The 15,343-nt window shown below is 42.4% G+C and overlaps 1 long non-coding RNA gene across 4 annotated transcripts; it reads left to right on the forward strand.

The window, feature by feature from the left end:
* Nucleotides 1-474: 474 nt before the first annotated feature.
* On the forward strand, nucleotides 475-2,625 carry LOC132469052 (uncharacterized). Of its 4 annotated transcripts, none has more exons than XR_009528307.1 (4): nucleotides 475-1,010; nucleotides 1,423-1,916; nucleotides 2,068-2,202; nucleotides 2,342-2,625. It is a non-coding gene; the product is annotated as an uncharacterized LOC132469052 (long non-coding RNA). The 4 variants fall into 4 exon arrangements; XR_009528309.1 differs by having other exon boundaries at nucleotides 480-1,010; nucleotides 1,423-1,769; nucleotides 2,018-2,202; XR_009528308.1 differs by having other exon boundaries at nucleotides 484-1,010; nucleotides 1,423-1,769.
* The last annotated feature ends 12,718 nt before the right edge of the window (nucleotides 2,626-15,343 follow it).

Genomic DNA, 15,343 nt, shown 5'->3' on the forward strand with positions numbered 1-15,343 from the left:
AGTAATACACAAGCCTGAAAGCTGGTAGCAATCTTGCTGCCTCGCAACATACATCGACTTACAATGCATTGCATTTGCAAAAATAATAATTTGACAGTACTTTGTCACTGAGTTCTGAATGATGCGGTCACATTATCACCCCACCATGGCTGAACACACGTTCAACAGGTGCACTTGATGCAGGGACTGCCATAACTCTTACCTCCACCTTGAACAAAAAGACACTTACAACCACTGAGTTAGAAGTAGCCTACTGACATGAAAATTAAACAAGTTAATCATCTGTGGAACTAGGGCTCGAAAAACTCCAGCCAATGATTTTCAGAACCACCGAGGGGCATTGGACAGTACGTCAATCAAACGGTCGTACTGCACTCCTCTACCCCCGCTCCCCGCGCGTGACCTCTTCGTGCACGTGCACGTACTCAAAGCTAATAATTAGCTAGTAAGCTTCATAATAGGGGATTATCACGCTTCCTGGTTCCGGTGGCGGGATTTGTCTTCGTTGTGCATGAACACTTCCGGCGCACTTCCACCATGGCTGAAACAAAGGCGAGATGTCACTGCTCTCTGTTCCACTTTATACATCTAACAAACAACACCAACCCTACTTAAGTTTTCATGGATTCCCGACTGAAATGAGTCTAAGGAAGAAGTGGATTCAAGCGGTTCGCCGGGATGAAGGGCCAAACTTTAAAATAAAACAAGGTAGCATGTTTGTTTGTAGCCGGCACTTTAGTGAATCAGACTACAAACGCTACAGCTAGCAACCAACCGGGGTCACACCAAGCGACTGAAAATCGGGTCTGTACCCTCCCGTTTCCAGTGGAACAACTGGGGACTGCCAAGAAGGGGGTCTGTTTATAAAAGAGCATCAACTCGCTTAGGCCATGACGTTCACCCATCCCTTCCCCTGGAGCAACCGCTGCCCTGTGAATAAGAGCCGATGGAGGAGATCTCAGCTTCGGTGGTGATGACAGAACATGATTTCGGTTCTGCTCCTAAACCAGGTTTGTCAGTGTTTGTTAGTGTTCTGAAATATTGGCCTACTATTACCCCATACTGTTCTTAAACCACCTACCTGACAGGATGTACTACCTATGGTTTAATCACAGAATTGGCTATTAGTAGGTTATACCGAGGAGGTAGGTCAACTTTTCAGAACTCAGGCACAACATGTTTAGTCTTATTAATGTCCCAGCATTTGACCAAACCACAATGTGAAAAGCTTCATCACAAGTACAAATGTTGCATTTTATATCTTACTTAATTAATTGTAAAGGTGAATATTGAGCTATAAAAAGCAAAATTTAAAAGCAATATTGAGCTACAAAAAGCAATTTCTTTAGAGGTCCAAACTGCTTCCAATATGCAAGTCACAGCCAAAATCTGGGTTAGATGTTTTAATTTCATCTCATACAGGTGCACTGGATGCTGCTGCTGTAAACATACAGCAATTGGAAGAAACAGTCAAGGAGCTGTCACAGCTGAAAGTGGTTCAAGTGCATTTTCACAGATTCTGTGTCTCAGACGCGGACATCCTTTTTTACACCAGATTCACGTCAAGAGATGTTTTTTGTGACTTCTGGGAGGTTATTCAACCATCTGCCTCCATGTTGGTTTATTGGTTGAAAGCTCAGAAAAAGAAACAAACATTTGAACCCATTTCTCCCAGTCCAACGTGTAGACTGCAACTGGTTGAGTTTTTTCTCTTCTGCTGCCGGGTTGCTGCAGGCCTGCAAGAGAAGGTGCTGGCTGACATGTTTCAGGTCAGTGTGTCCACTGTCTACCATGTTGTTATACCGTGGGCCAACTACCGTTACCTGCTCCTTGGCTCCCTCCCCATCTGGATGAGTAAACTGCAAGTCAAGAACACCATGCCAAGATAATTTGTGCAGTACAGTCCAGATGTTCAGGTAATCATCGACTGCACCGAGGTGCAGTCGATGATTACCCGAACATCATCTTACAAGAACACAACAACCTTTAAGGCCTTGATTGGGATTGCCCCTTGTAGTGCTGTGACTTTTGTGTCAAGTCTCTTCACCGGCTCCATCTCCGACCCAGAGCTGACTGAACGAAGTGGACTGCTGGATTTACTGGAGCCAGGAGATGGCTGCATGGCAGACAAGGGTTTCACCATCGAGAAGCCACTAGCTGATCGTGGGGCAACGCTGATTATACCACCCTTCAAGATGACAGGTAGGCATGAAAGGAATGAACATTTTAAATTAAAACTTTGACCCAAATGTGACCATTAAGATATGCAGACAAATGTTTAAGATGGACTGAAGCATTCACAATAATATTACTAATTAATTTATCTCTAACCACTGCGCAGTTCACTGAAGAGGATGCTCTGAAAACACAAGCAATCGCTCGACTTCGAATCCTCGTAGAAAGAGCAATAGGCAGAGTCAAGGAATACCGCATCTGGGAACACACTGTCCTTTCACCTTGTCTGCGAAACAGTCAATCAGCTGTGGACCGTCTGCTGTGTGATGACCAACTTCCAGGGACCACTTGATTTAAAAGGCTACATCCCTGTTGAATAGTGTTTCTACTCAAACATGTACCTATAAATATTAAATATAATATATAAATATTAAAACGAGAGGCACTGAACATTTGGATTGGTCCCTTCATTTTTTCCGGAGCTGTAATTTTGTACACTGAAAACATTGTATATATTGAATGACATGTAATGTAATTGAATGAGAAGTCTTTCATCTATAATCAATTTTAAAGTCCAGTCAGTCCATCCTGAAAGTATTCAAAATAATGTTAATATATAATGTAGTAAATGATAGAAAAAGAGAATGAATTAAATCCTTTTATTCTTTCAGTTCCTTTATTCATTCAGTTCATTTCACATTCATTTCACTTTCTGCTGAAGATACACATTCATATATGTACCAAAGAAGTACAAGTCTACCTTATTTTTCATCTCTTATCATTTCATCCCTCCAGACTGAGCTGACGCCAAACCGACGTTAGCATAAGCCAACCTACCTAGCGTAAGCTAGCTAGCAGACACTCGCATTCGTAGTCGTTATATTTCTCGAAAAATAAACAATCCCTTGTCCAGTTTGGAGCGGGCTGTTATGGAGTGTTGTTCGGTAAGTCTGTGAACTTCAGAAAACGTGACTTTGGGTACATTTACCAGGGATGTTGTGAAAGTGAACTGCCGGTCCTCCATCATCAGTTCGCCAGAGTGATGAGTGGTTCACCGGATGTCACAGTGCACAATGAACACCGAATGCGGAAGTACTACGTATCAGCGTGATAATCCCCTATTCCAAGCTTGGAATATCCACTATGTTTGTTTTAAACTAGTGCTGTCAAGCGATTAAAATATTTAATCACGATTAATCGCATTAATGCCATAGTTAACTCACAATTAATCGTGAGCAAGCTTTTTTCTATGCTAAATATCCCTTGATTTCTTCGTCCCATTAATTTTTCTCATTTTAATGCTCTTATCAACATGGAGAAGTGCATCGGCTTGCCTTGTGCAAATGCTTTTTTATTGATAACAACATTGGCATATATTGATCAAAACAGGACGATACAAAAAAAAAACTATAGTGCAATTAAACGATGAACATACAAAGATACTGCCTTGAACATAGCAGTCAGGCAACTGCTTCTTTGTTTTGAGCCAAAGAAAAAAATAAATAAAAGAAAAATTAACACCGTTAAAATTGGTTTGTGTGAACGCTGTTAATAACGAGTTTAACTGACAGCACTAGTTTTTACCTATTACGAATATTTATCTATTCGTAGAGAGAGAAAATAATTGTTTTAAAGTGTAATTCCGGCGAAAATTGAACTCTTTTATTACCAAATCGAGTGTAGAGTTTGCCGGGGCAATGTTTGGCTTCCATGTTCCATTGGTTAGGGGCACAGCGAACACTTCCAAATCTGCCTTTTTTAACCACTAATATTGCTCAAACCTCTGCAGTAGCATGATTAGGTTACTACTAATGTTGTTTTTGGCGGCCTGTTTTAATTTTAGTTTTAGTCTAGTCTTTGTCTCAAGCTGTCATTTTAGTTTGTATTAGTTTTAGTCACGTTCATACTCTTTTCAGTCTAGTCAAGTTTCAGTCGACTAAAAGTCTGAGCATTTTAGTCTTATTTTAGTCCGAAATATCCATGACTATTTTAGTCTAGTTTTAGTCAAAGCAGATTGTATTAGTCACTTTTTTGTAATGCAATTCTATTTAACTCAGTCAATATAGTATAAGTAGGCTACCTAGTAGTATTGACAAAACCAACATTTTATTTTTGCCAAACCCATTTCACAATTCAAACAAGATAATCGTATTATTATATTATTGTTACCTTATAGACTCAAGAATACATCCATTCCAGACATGGAAGACACTCTGAAATGAATTTACAACGTATTTATTTTACCAACCAAACATGTTCCGTCCACATTAGAACAGCGAATTCCGACACTGAAAACGATACGATCGCTGAGGTGGATAAATATGAAAACGCTGGGTTTGCGTTGTAGTGTGGTCAGGGTAGACGGAGGCTTTCAGATACGATGGCGTTCGGTTGCCATGACACTGCCATGACGCTGGCACAAGCTTGCGCTCATCTAAAAAAAATGGCAGGGGAAATGGAAATGATGATTTCTCTGTGCAATGTACTATGTATCTTCAGTTACAAGTTGTACGTTTTTAGATTTACCCGGATTAGTGTGGACAGGGCCTTACGTTTTCATTAACGCTACCACCACAGCTGCGTCTTGTGAATCTAAATAATGCCGCGACGAGCGGGGATTCAGGAAGTAACGTAACCTGATACAGCCCCAGAAATAAATAAAATAAACAATTTTTCTCGACTAGTTTTGGTCAACGAAAATGAAGAGAGATTATCGCAGAGTATTATTTTGTAAAACACATTTAGTCTGGTTTTTATTCGTCAACAATATTGCATTATGTATTTAATTATAGTTATTGTCACATGACCAGCATTTACGTTGCGTCTCGTCTCGTTTTCCTCACGTGATAAAGGGTCGTTGACGACGATATTTAGTCATAATTTTAGTTGACGAAAGCAACACTAGTTACTACACATAAAACGAAGCATCAACAACTTAGTTAGCGTACCGGGAGTTTATAAAAAAAAATACTGTTTTCCAGTTCCATGTTTCCAGGAAGTCCACACAAGCCAAATACCGGCTACCGTTAATAATATAATAGAGGCGCCAACAAATTTCCCGTCTTGATAGTTGGCTGTTTTAAATTTGTTTGCGTATCTATTATATTATTTACGGTAGCCTGGTAATCGACTTTTGTGGACTTCATGGAAACATGGACCTACCAATAAGGCGCAGACTTGGAAAACAGTATTTGTTAGGGTGCACTCACACTAGGCCATCTGTCCCGTGCCTAAGTCCGTTTGACACCTGTACTGTACTCAAGTACGATTGGCTGTGCCGCTGGCCTGTGCTCACACTTGGCATCTCAACTGGGCCCGAGTACGGCTGCCTCATGTACATACGTCATCACATCGTAATACGTCATCACCAAGCGTCCACTGCTTAGTAGAACAACACAGAGAACACAATTGACACTTTATTGACTTTGTTGCTTATTTTGAGCTGTTCTACTCGGATACAGCCCTCTCTCACTGAGCGTTTTCACATTGCCCAAATATGCTGTTTGATGCACGGCTTTTTCGCGGCACGGTCCGTGCATTTACACTCCCCGAGGTAAATTGCCTGCTTGAGCTAGAACCCTAATTCATCCTCCCGGACCCTGCACACATTGGCGGATTATTGGGTTTCATTCTGTTGTAAATGCAACGGCGCCCCGGTTCCAGGGGCTGGGGGTGGGCATGTGGTGTTGCTGCGCTGTCGCTGCGCTGTCTCCACAGAGACAACGCAGGGATATGATCATGAGCAGTTCTCACTGGAGAGAAAGTGAAATCTGCGAGCTGCTGATCATGTTAGAGAAGGTGATGCAGTCGTATTAAACAAAGACGTTGAAAGACCTACGAGAGGAACTGTCCTTACGAGGCTTTTGTATGGATAAAAAACAAGTGGTCAGCAAAATAAAGAATATGTTGCAGTTTTTGCACTTGTAAATAATTAATCGCGTTTGTAGCCTACCCTCAGACGTGAACTTATTCTTGCATGCGGGTGTCTTCATTCATAAAAAATAAAAACATTCAGGAGTATGTCAATTATTCTAAAGAGGTCTAGACTCCGTGGGCATCCATGCCTTCTCCAGTGAACAAAGAAAGCCTGCGCCGTGATGAACAGGGGATTGTTGATCAAAAACTCAACTTCACTATCGCACCAACTTCAACCCTCTCGTGAACCACTTGCCACCATGTTTATTGTTTAATGGGAAAGAGGGGTTGCATGGACTATATGGCATCCAGCTCAGGTTGCGTAGCCGTGCGTGTGCGTGTGTTGGCTCATTAGCATCTTTACCGTGGCCTGAGCACACCTCTCCGAAGTGTGCTCAGGCCACGGAATTGAACTGTACTTATGGTTGGCGTGCTCACACTAGCCAAACGATCTACTTTAGGGGCACAAAAGTGTCAAAAAGACTTGGGCAAGGTACAGACCCAGACAGCAAGCAAACATTGAATAAACATTGATTTTCCATCTGAATCATCATTATGGTTGATATTGAAATTTCAATGCAAAATAAATGTTGAATCACCATTACCATATCGATGAAACCTGATGTTATCTAATGTTGATGGCAGCAACATTGGAACAACATTGATCTATTGTTATCTTTATGATGGAATAAGCATTGATATTTGGGTTACCGGGCGATATTGCCAATGTGTTGAAAAGTCATTGATTTAGAGTTGACTGGGAAATATGGTTGAAAATGCATCGATATATAGTTGACCGGGAAATATGATTGAAAATGCATCGATGTATGGTTGACCGGGAAATATGATTGAAAAAGCATTGATATATAGTCCTAGTTGACCGGGAAATATGATTGAAAATGCATCGAGATATAGTTGACCGGGAAAAATGATTGAAAATCCATCGATATTTGGTTGACCGGGAGATCATCGGGTGGTAGACCAACGTACTTCACCGGACACATCTCATTTCTGGACCCTTGACCCATACGATCAGGTAAGCTTGATTATGTAATGTTCGATATGAATGAATTGTACCAAATCAACTACTGTTACTCGTTAACATGGTGGTAACCCACGCAGTACTGCAGTCATTGAAATAGATTTTGTTAAATCAATGTCAAAATCTGCCAAAGTTAATGTAACTTCGTGCTGATGGCCATCGTCGTTATCTTCCAACAGGTTACAATAAGTTAGCAAAACCTCAGTCCAGTTTATTTTTGTGATAGCTAGCTCGAAATACATAGGCTATCTGTACCATTATACCAATTGCTAAGCAGGCAGTAGATACATGGATGTATGTCGTTAAATCTATTAAAAAAGCACCGCTTTTTCTTCTGACCGCCGTTGAACACCGGCACCAACGCTAGCATAATTGCAGCAGCCTGCCGGTGTATTGTACCCCTGAATGCTCCAATAAAGACGTTATAATACAGTATCAGCCTATCGAATCATGCTACCATATCAAAAAGTGCTACCTTATCCCAGGTAAAAAAGTAGTACACTTTAGTGTATTAGTAATATAATTAAAGTACATGAAGTCTAAAATAAGTAATAATAAGTACTCAGCTTACAGCAATTTCCTTGATGCCCAGCCACATTAGTCTCGTTCAATGTTGTTTGGTAGAGGAATAACATATACCTTCTCCCTGGATTCAACCATGACACATTTGCGTGCCAATGACTCTGGATGGATGGCATACACTATATTGCACTCAGACACTTCATACACAAAGCTTGATGCAATATTAAGTGTTGTGTCTCTGCACAGCTTCCTTCCAGACTTAACAAGCTCCTTGACCAAAACACAGTGTGTTGCACCAGAAACGACCAAACTCACAATTGTGACTAATGTCCCATTCTGCAACTCTACAACAGAGTTGATTCTTTTCTGAAGGCGGCTGTTTGTGTCAGAGTGATACAGTATTCCATTCACAATGAAACGGTTGTAGTAGGAGGCTTGTTTCACTCTAACACCTAGTAGGTCATCTATTGCAAGCATGTGTAAAACCGAAACATCTGTCTGTACTGATTTTCCGAAAACTCTTACATGGGCACTGATTTGAACTGATTTGTCAGTAGAACACTTTCTGCCCTGTAGTTCAGAGAAAAGATCTTTGACATCCTCATTCGCATTTTGCATCACTGTTGCACCTTTCTTTGTGAGACTCTTCTCCCTAAGGTACCTTTTCATTATTTGGACAGGGACATGAGTTGTGCCATTGAAATATGTCAACAGGGTGCCGTTAAAAGATTCAAAGGAAAATGTGGATGTGGCCCACAGTGGTCCCCAGTTCCTCACACTCGCAGCCAAGTGTGTCATAAGGTGCACATTAAATGACACATTAGCTGTGCCATATAACCCCTGAAACTCCCTGACAAATTTTTTCAATGCCTGCTCGGCTATCACCACCTCGGCGTCTCTGATCCTTTCTTGCAGGAGATGATAGACTGCAAAAACCAAAAGGAAAAGATGATTCCAGTATTTTCTGGGGAGGATGCCATTTAAAACGGGCAAAGCATAAAACAAAAGAAACAACCTCCACTCAGACGCCTTCCAGAACTTTCTCTCTCGCATAGATCGTGGTACTCTTGTGATCTCGGTTGGTGGTGACATTTTTTTAAGCACTTCGTCGATCTGCTCAGTTTTGGTGCCTATGTACCAACCATGCTGATGGTTTGTGGAATCTAACCACAGAGAAGTCAGCTGTCTTGTAACTCCAAGGCATACACTATGCTGATATTCTGGAACAAAGCCTCGCACCATTTGAAATTTGTCTAATTTCATTAGTTGACTTGGGCCTTTCACTCCCATGATAGGCTGCTGTGGTGTTGCATTCATAGCATTGTCAAAATGCTCAACTTCTGTACGCAGACGGGGTTCAGGACTTACATACGGATATGAGCCTCCACCTCTATGGTAACAGAAGTCACATCTATAAATACCATTGAACTGCTTTTTATTTTGCAGAAGTGGCCTTGCAACTGAATCTGCACTACAAACAAGTGCATGCACCTTTGAAGTGCAACCATCTCCCCAGGTGATCCCATGACTTTCAAGTTCCTGCAGCTGTTTTACAAATGGAACTAAGAGTCTGAATATTAGGCTTGCTCTCTCCAAACCAAAGACAAGGAACACATATGTTGTTCTTCCTGTCTGTAGGGTGTAGTTCTATGATTTGGCACTGAATAGGCCATATTTGGCATCTAGAGCTTTTAAAAACAGGGATCCCATCAGTGTTCCAGATCAGACTGATATCATCATCACCTATTTCTCCACTGTCTTTTAGCCTCCTATACTCCCCTCCACATTGCACATCACAAATTAAACCTGGAATTGATGTATGTGTTTGGATTTTGATGTTGGGATTTTCCAGAATCTCTTTAATTTGCAAAGATAAACTGATCACCAAAAAATATGAACCCTTTTCTAGACTAGCATCCCCATCAAATTCTGCCTCACACAGAACACACTGTCAAACCACAATCTTTTGTTCCAATATAATTAGAACACTGATGGCAGTAGAAATGGGGCACATACTCGCCATATTGGCCATAAGATTTATGGAAGAGATAAGAGGTTGCTGGTATCAGTGCAGGGAAAAGTTCATGGAAAATCCGTAAAAGATGGTCCAGAGCAATCCCGGTCAGGTTATGCCTCAGGACATAGGCCATTAGAAGGAGCAAACTTTGACCTTTGGTAATTGGTGCTCCAGGGTACAAAAGGTCATCTCCACAATTTCCATCCTACAAAATGACACAAATGAGATTAATAAAACATTCATTGCAATGGACAAAACATTCTCAACAGTACATATTCAAGTTTGTCATGTCTTGTCCAGTTTCTTATCATTTAAAAATACCCTATATGAATGACACAGTACACATTAACTTTGCTCTACTACCTGAGCAAAATCTAAGACATGATTCAATATTATAATTATTTGTAATATGTTATTTGCTAAATATGATAAAACAAGAAATGTCCTTGTATGCATTAGTTTGGGAACCCTTTGAATCGAGCACCATTTTTTTTTATCTTTCCTGGGTTGAGTATTAGTCTCTGTGCTCTGATGGGTTTCGATAAGTTGTCATCACTGAAACATTGAACTTCAATTTACAGATATTTTAGGGATTCCTTGTGTGTATAGTTAGTTTTGGGGCGTCCAACACAGTATTTCAATGTTTTTTGGGTTCAAACAACAGACCATGTAGTAAAATGCTACGTCTAGTTATCACTATGATCAAGATTTGCTAGAATCTTGTGCCTTGATGCCCTCTTTGGGCATGGTTTTATGTCACCCAGAGATCTCAATTCAGCTTTTTTGTAGCCTATCTAACCAATACCCAGCTTGTCATGGAGGCGTGGCCTCCATGACACGTGATATAACTCTGATTGGCTAGTGTTGAGCGCCCGCCTCCTATTGCAGACATCTTGTGGTCAGGTAAAAATAGTGCAATATATATATGTTTGGTCGTGTTCCCTTGTGGCTATGTGAGGATATTACTGCCAATTGCTATATGTACTGTTATTTTCGGAACATCTTACCTGTGACGGATTTGGGTTGGGTCTCTCAGCCGATGGTCCTTGCATGGTCTGGTGCTGATCTATATCAACCACATCATCCTCAGCAGCTGATCCATTCTGAAGTTGGTACAAAGTGTGTGGGAAGTTAGTCACTGAATCTAGTGTTATTTTGATATTGAGTGTGATCTTAAAGGTACAGTATGTAGTTTTTTAAGTAATTTATTACCTCAAATCAACATCGTCATTCATAAATAAGTCCCTATTGGTGTAAAATGATCTATGTCAACAATCTCACTTATCCTCCTGAGCGAAGAATCACTTCTCTGAATGTACCTTGGACGGGTAAGCTCTGGAGGCTTCCGGTCTATGAACTGCCGAGAGGGACAAAAAGCACCGCGTGGTACAGGTGAGGTGAAACGCGTTTTCCCTCCGAGCCAGCGGGACTGTGGAGCTTAGCGAGACGCGCTTGTCACTTCTAGGGTGACCCTCTATGAGTTGTTGAAAAGGAGGACACCTCAGCCCGGGGGGGGAGATGCGTGCCTCGGACCTACGGCCGACGGGAGGGGGGGGAGTGGGGAGGTGCGCGCCGATCTGGGTTCTCATAAACCCGTTCGCGTTGGTAAGAGACGACCAGAGTCTACAGCGTCCATTCGCTCCAGTAATAACCCGGTCACTGTGATAGATTACGCTAACTCTAACCATAACCCTAACCATAACCCTAACCATAACTACCAATGCGAACGGTGTAGACTCTGCTTGTCTCTAACCACCGCAAACTGGTTTATGAGAACCCAGATCGTTTCACACAGACGCGGGAGGGTAGCCTACCTTTTACGTCAGTATCAGACGTCTAGGGGCGTGACAAATCGTCGGTATATTAAGAGTTGGGATGAGAACGGGTTGTTGTAATACACCACGGACCTGTGACCGGCGGGGGTGTCTCAAAAAGGAGGACAAATACGCGTCCGGCTTGATGCTGCGCCGGACGCCGGACAGAGCTTTGAAAAACCGCACTGCACTTTAGTTTGTTTGAAATAACGTAAATCATCATCCGAAACAAAACTTGATGAAGTGGTGTTTGAAGACATGTTGTCATAGCTTCTTGAATCTTGACTAATACCGCATGCCGTAGTTTGAAAACGCGAGGTGCTAGAGAGCATAAATTCGTTCAAAATCAAATTTGACCACTGGATGGGAGTAAAAATTACACACTGTACCTTTAAAGCACTAGAAGTAAAGCAACCTGTAATGCAAATGCTGGCCTGTGAGTAATTGTTATCTTACCTGTGATGGATTTGGGTTGGGTCTCTCAGCCCATGGTCCTTGCATGGTCTGGTGCCAGTCCATATCAACCACATCGTCCTCAGCAGCTGATCCATTCTTAAGTTGGTACAAAGTGTGTGGGAAGTTAGTCACTGAATCTAGTGTTATTTTGATATTGAGTGTGATCTTAAAGCACTAGAAGTAAAGCAACTTGCTCCAACTGTTACACTGAAATTTGAACAATGTGTGTAGCTAGTTTGTTACGTTGTAGGAGTCAGTTCCTCTAAATATGAAATACCAATAAACTAACATAGTGAACAAATGTGTATTACCTGTGTCCTGACCTGCATGTTTTTCAATTCTGCACACTATTGTCACTAACCTATAGGTTATGAGGGGAAAAACGGTCTGTCTAGCTACTGGACCAGATAAAATGAGACGGAGAGGTAATAAAGTCTATCGGCACGAGGACCTTGGATTTATTAAGTAAAGTGGCAACGGTTATACAGAGTCATAAAGCGTGAGAAATCGAATATGTCTAAGTCCCTAATCAGCGCTGATGGTTCGTCCGGAGCTTCGCCTCCGTGGAAGGTCTGCTTCAGAAGAAGATGAAGAGTCCCTGTGTGATGCAGTCTTATGCTGTATCCTCCTCTCGATGAGGTGTGTGCGTTTGAGATGTGTGCGGTTCTGTGTGTTTTTGCTGCACCTTAGCTCCCAGGCCCTGGGTCTTCTCCTAACGGGGAGAGCTCCTCGTGTCTCCGGTGTGATAAATTAAAACGGGGGAGTGCCCCCCGAAGTGTCTCGTGTGTGATAATTTAATGTGGCTCTGAGGCCCCTAGTATCTGCATGTGTTCCTTCTAGTGGGGGAGAGCTTCGAGGTGTCTCCTGTGTGATAAATTAATGTGGCTCTCCCGTTCTTGAGGATGACTGGTGCATTGTCTGAGTGTCAACCATTTGCCTGGGAAATGGGGCCTTCGGCTCTGGCCTTGACCTGACTATATTATCATGTTTGTGTTATGTGTTCGTTGGGTTTAGAGCAAGAGTCGACTCTATATTAATGTGCCTGCCATGTGATGTGCTCATCAGGTTATTTTTCCCAACATATCCCCCTCAAGTCGTCGCAAGACGACTTTTACTCATTAGGGGTACGAGGGATAGGACTCCAGCGCGGGACTACCATTATAACACCATTAGAAATAACAGAAAGAAGGCAAAATGATCATAAAAACAAACAACCATGAGCATGGGACTAAAACAACTCGCTGGACCGGGCGTATGGGGAACCACGTGGGAGAAACGCTACCCATGCTTCAGACATGGGTATGCCATACACACCCCACCTAGGGGGTGGCATCCACCCCGGCCTTACATCGCGAGCAGACAATACCAACAATACTGGCAGCAGATGATACACAACAAAACCAACACCAAACCATAACAACAACAACAAAATGCAACAACAAAACTAACAGTAAACAATAACGATATAAACAAAAATGCAACAATCACACAAACACTACACAATAACAATCACAGGAAAGAAATGCAACCATGAAACGTGTCCCTAAATAATAATAATAATATCAGAAAGATATGAGGTACACAACGAATGGCAATCCCCCTCAACCCATCCCTAGATGACCACACACTAAGGATGTGAGGAGGAGTTAACTGGTCGTGTAACAATAAGCAATCACACGCATGGGGTATTCAGGGTAGGCCCGGGGCACGGGAACAACTGAAACCACGGAATAGTCCTGAGCGTCATCACGGGCAGGTGGACGCAAGGCGCCACCTGAGCATTAGACCCTTTTATTCAACTGCGCTCAGGACCTCATCTGATAAACGGGCAATCAAGGCCCCTGGAATCTCGCCCGTGTGTATCCCCGAGCTCCATCATGTTCTCCAGCCGGATCAGGTCGGGCCCCTCTGGCGGTCCCTCGTCCAAACTCTCCGGTGTATACTCGATCCCCAGGTAAGCTTGGATGGCACCTGCTGCACCTGTAGCGCCCATCGCTCATTGGGCTCTCCATCCATCCTGTGAAGGGGTCATTAATGCCGGAGCTCTCTGCCAAATCTAATCTGAGGGACTGTAACCCTGCCAGCACCCTGGCCACCGACCCATCCGGTGCGAAATCTGATTGCATCATCCTTGGGTGGTTGGTCAGCTCCGGGCGTGTCTGCATCTGGCTCCTCCTCTGGCCCTGGAACTTTGTGTTTCTCTTGCTGGAATTACAAACTTATGTGCAACAGTTAGATGTTCAAACATATTTTCCTTAATTATATTTCTAATTACTCTAATGGAAGTCCCTTTTGGGACCCTTGAATGTTAGGTGAATGCATGGGTCGACCCTTAAGCATTTCATGCGAGGTTAGATGCGTCGTTCTGTTAGTTTTCATGCGATAACTCATTAGTGTCAGTCGTAGTGCATTAGTTCAATTTAGTGCTTGCACAAATGTTGTTAATTTTTTGTCTTGAGCGTCCCATTCACTCTTTCCACCATACCTTGTGGTTGAGGATTGGGGCGTAATCTAGTCTTTATTTGACATGCAAATATTGAATCACATGTTTGAGTGTTCTCTGAATAAACGCTCCGTCTGAGCTTATTTCTGACGGAATTCCAAACCTAGTCATGACTTCTCTAGTCCGAAACTTGATTACTGTAGCCGCACTTGGGTCTTTTGATGGGACTGCTTCCACCCATCTGTTGAACACTGTGTTTCACACTCATTTAGCTGGATGTCAATCATTGTTTGCAAGTATGGTGAAGAAAAACCTTGTTTTCTAATTATTATTATTATTATTATTATTATTATTATTATTATTATATTTTTTTTTTTATATATATATATATATATATTTTAATTCTCCTCAATACCTCCCCCCTTGGGCAATGGTCAAAACCATGCACATTAAATGATAAGCCAATCTAAGAACGCCGTTGGTGCAACCAACGTCGAACCGTCTAACCTTAACCATCAGCAAACTAAAATCAATCTTTTGGGAAGGGAAATCGAAACCAGTATGTCCAAAACCAAAGCCCAATATGGGATGGGTGGGTTTACCATCAGCCGCCTGAGACCACGCTGTTCCAAAGTCATGCACTAAACCGAAAAACGTACATGCGTTAGTGGGCTTCTATACCACAAAGGTAAAATAAAACAAAATAAAACGCGACATGCCCCGTTCCAAGACCACCTCTGCTGCCAGAGCTGACATGTCTGACTCCTGTTCCTCCTCCACCTTACACCCCACCCGGCACTTCCTATGATTGTTGCAGCTCGTGACTTCATGATCAAGTGAGCCAGTGCCCACAGCGACTCTGCCAAGTAATCGTGACTGTGCCTGCCTTAGGTCGTCCCGGGTGTCAAGGTGGGATCTTACCCGTCGTTGGCTAACCAGCCTTCCATACTGGCTCGCTG

Source organism: Gadus macrocephalus, chromosome 12 (assembly GCF_031168955.1).
Source record: "Gadus macrocephalus chromosome 12, ASM3116895v1".
NCBI classification, from domain to species: domain Eukaryota; kingdom Metazoa; phylum Chordata; class Actinopteri; order Gadiformes; family Gadidae; genus Gadus; species Gadus macrocephalus.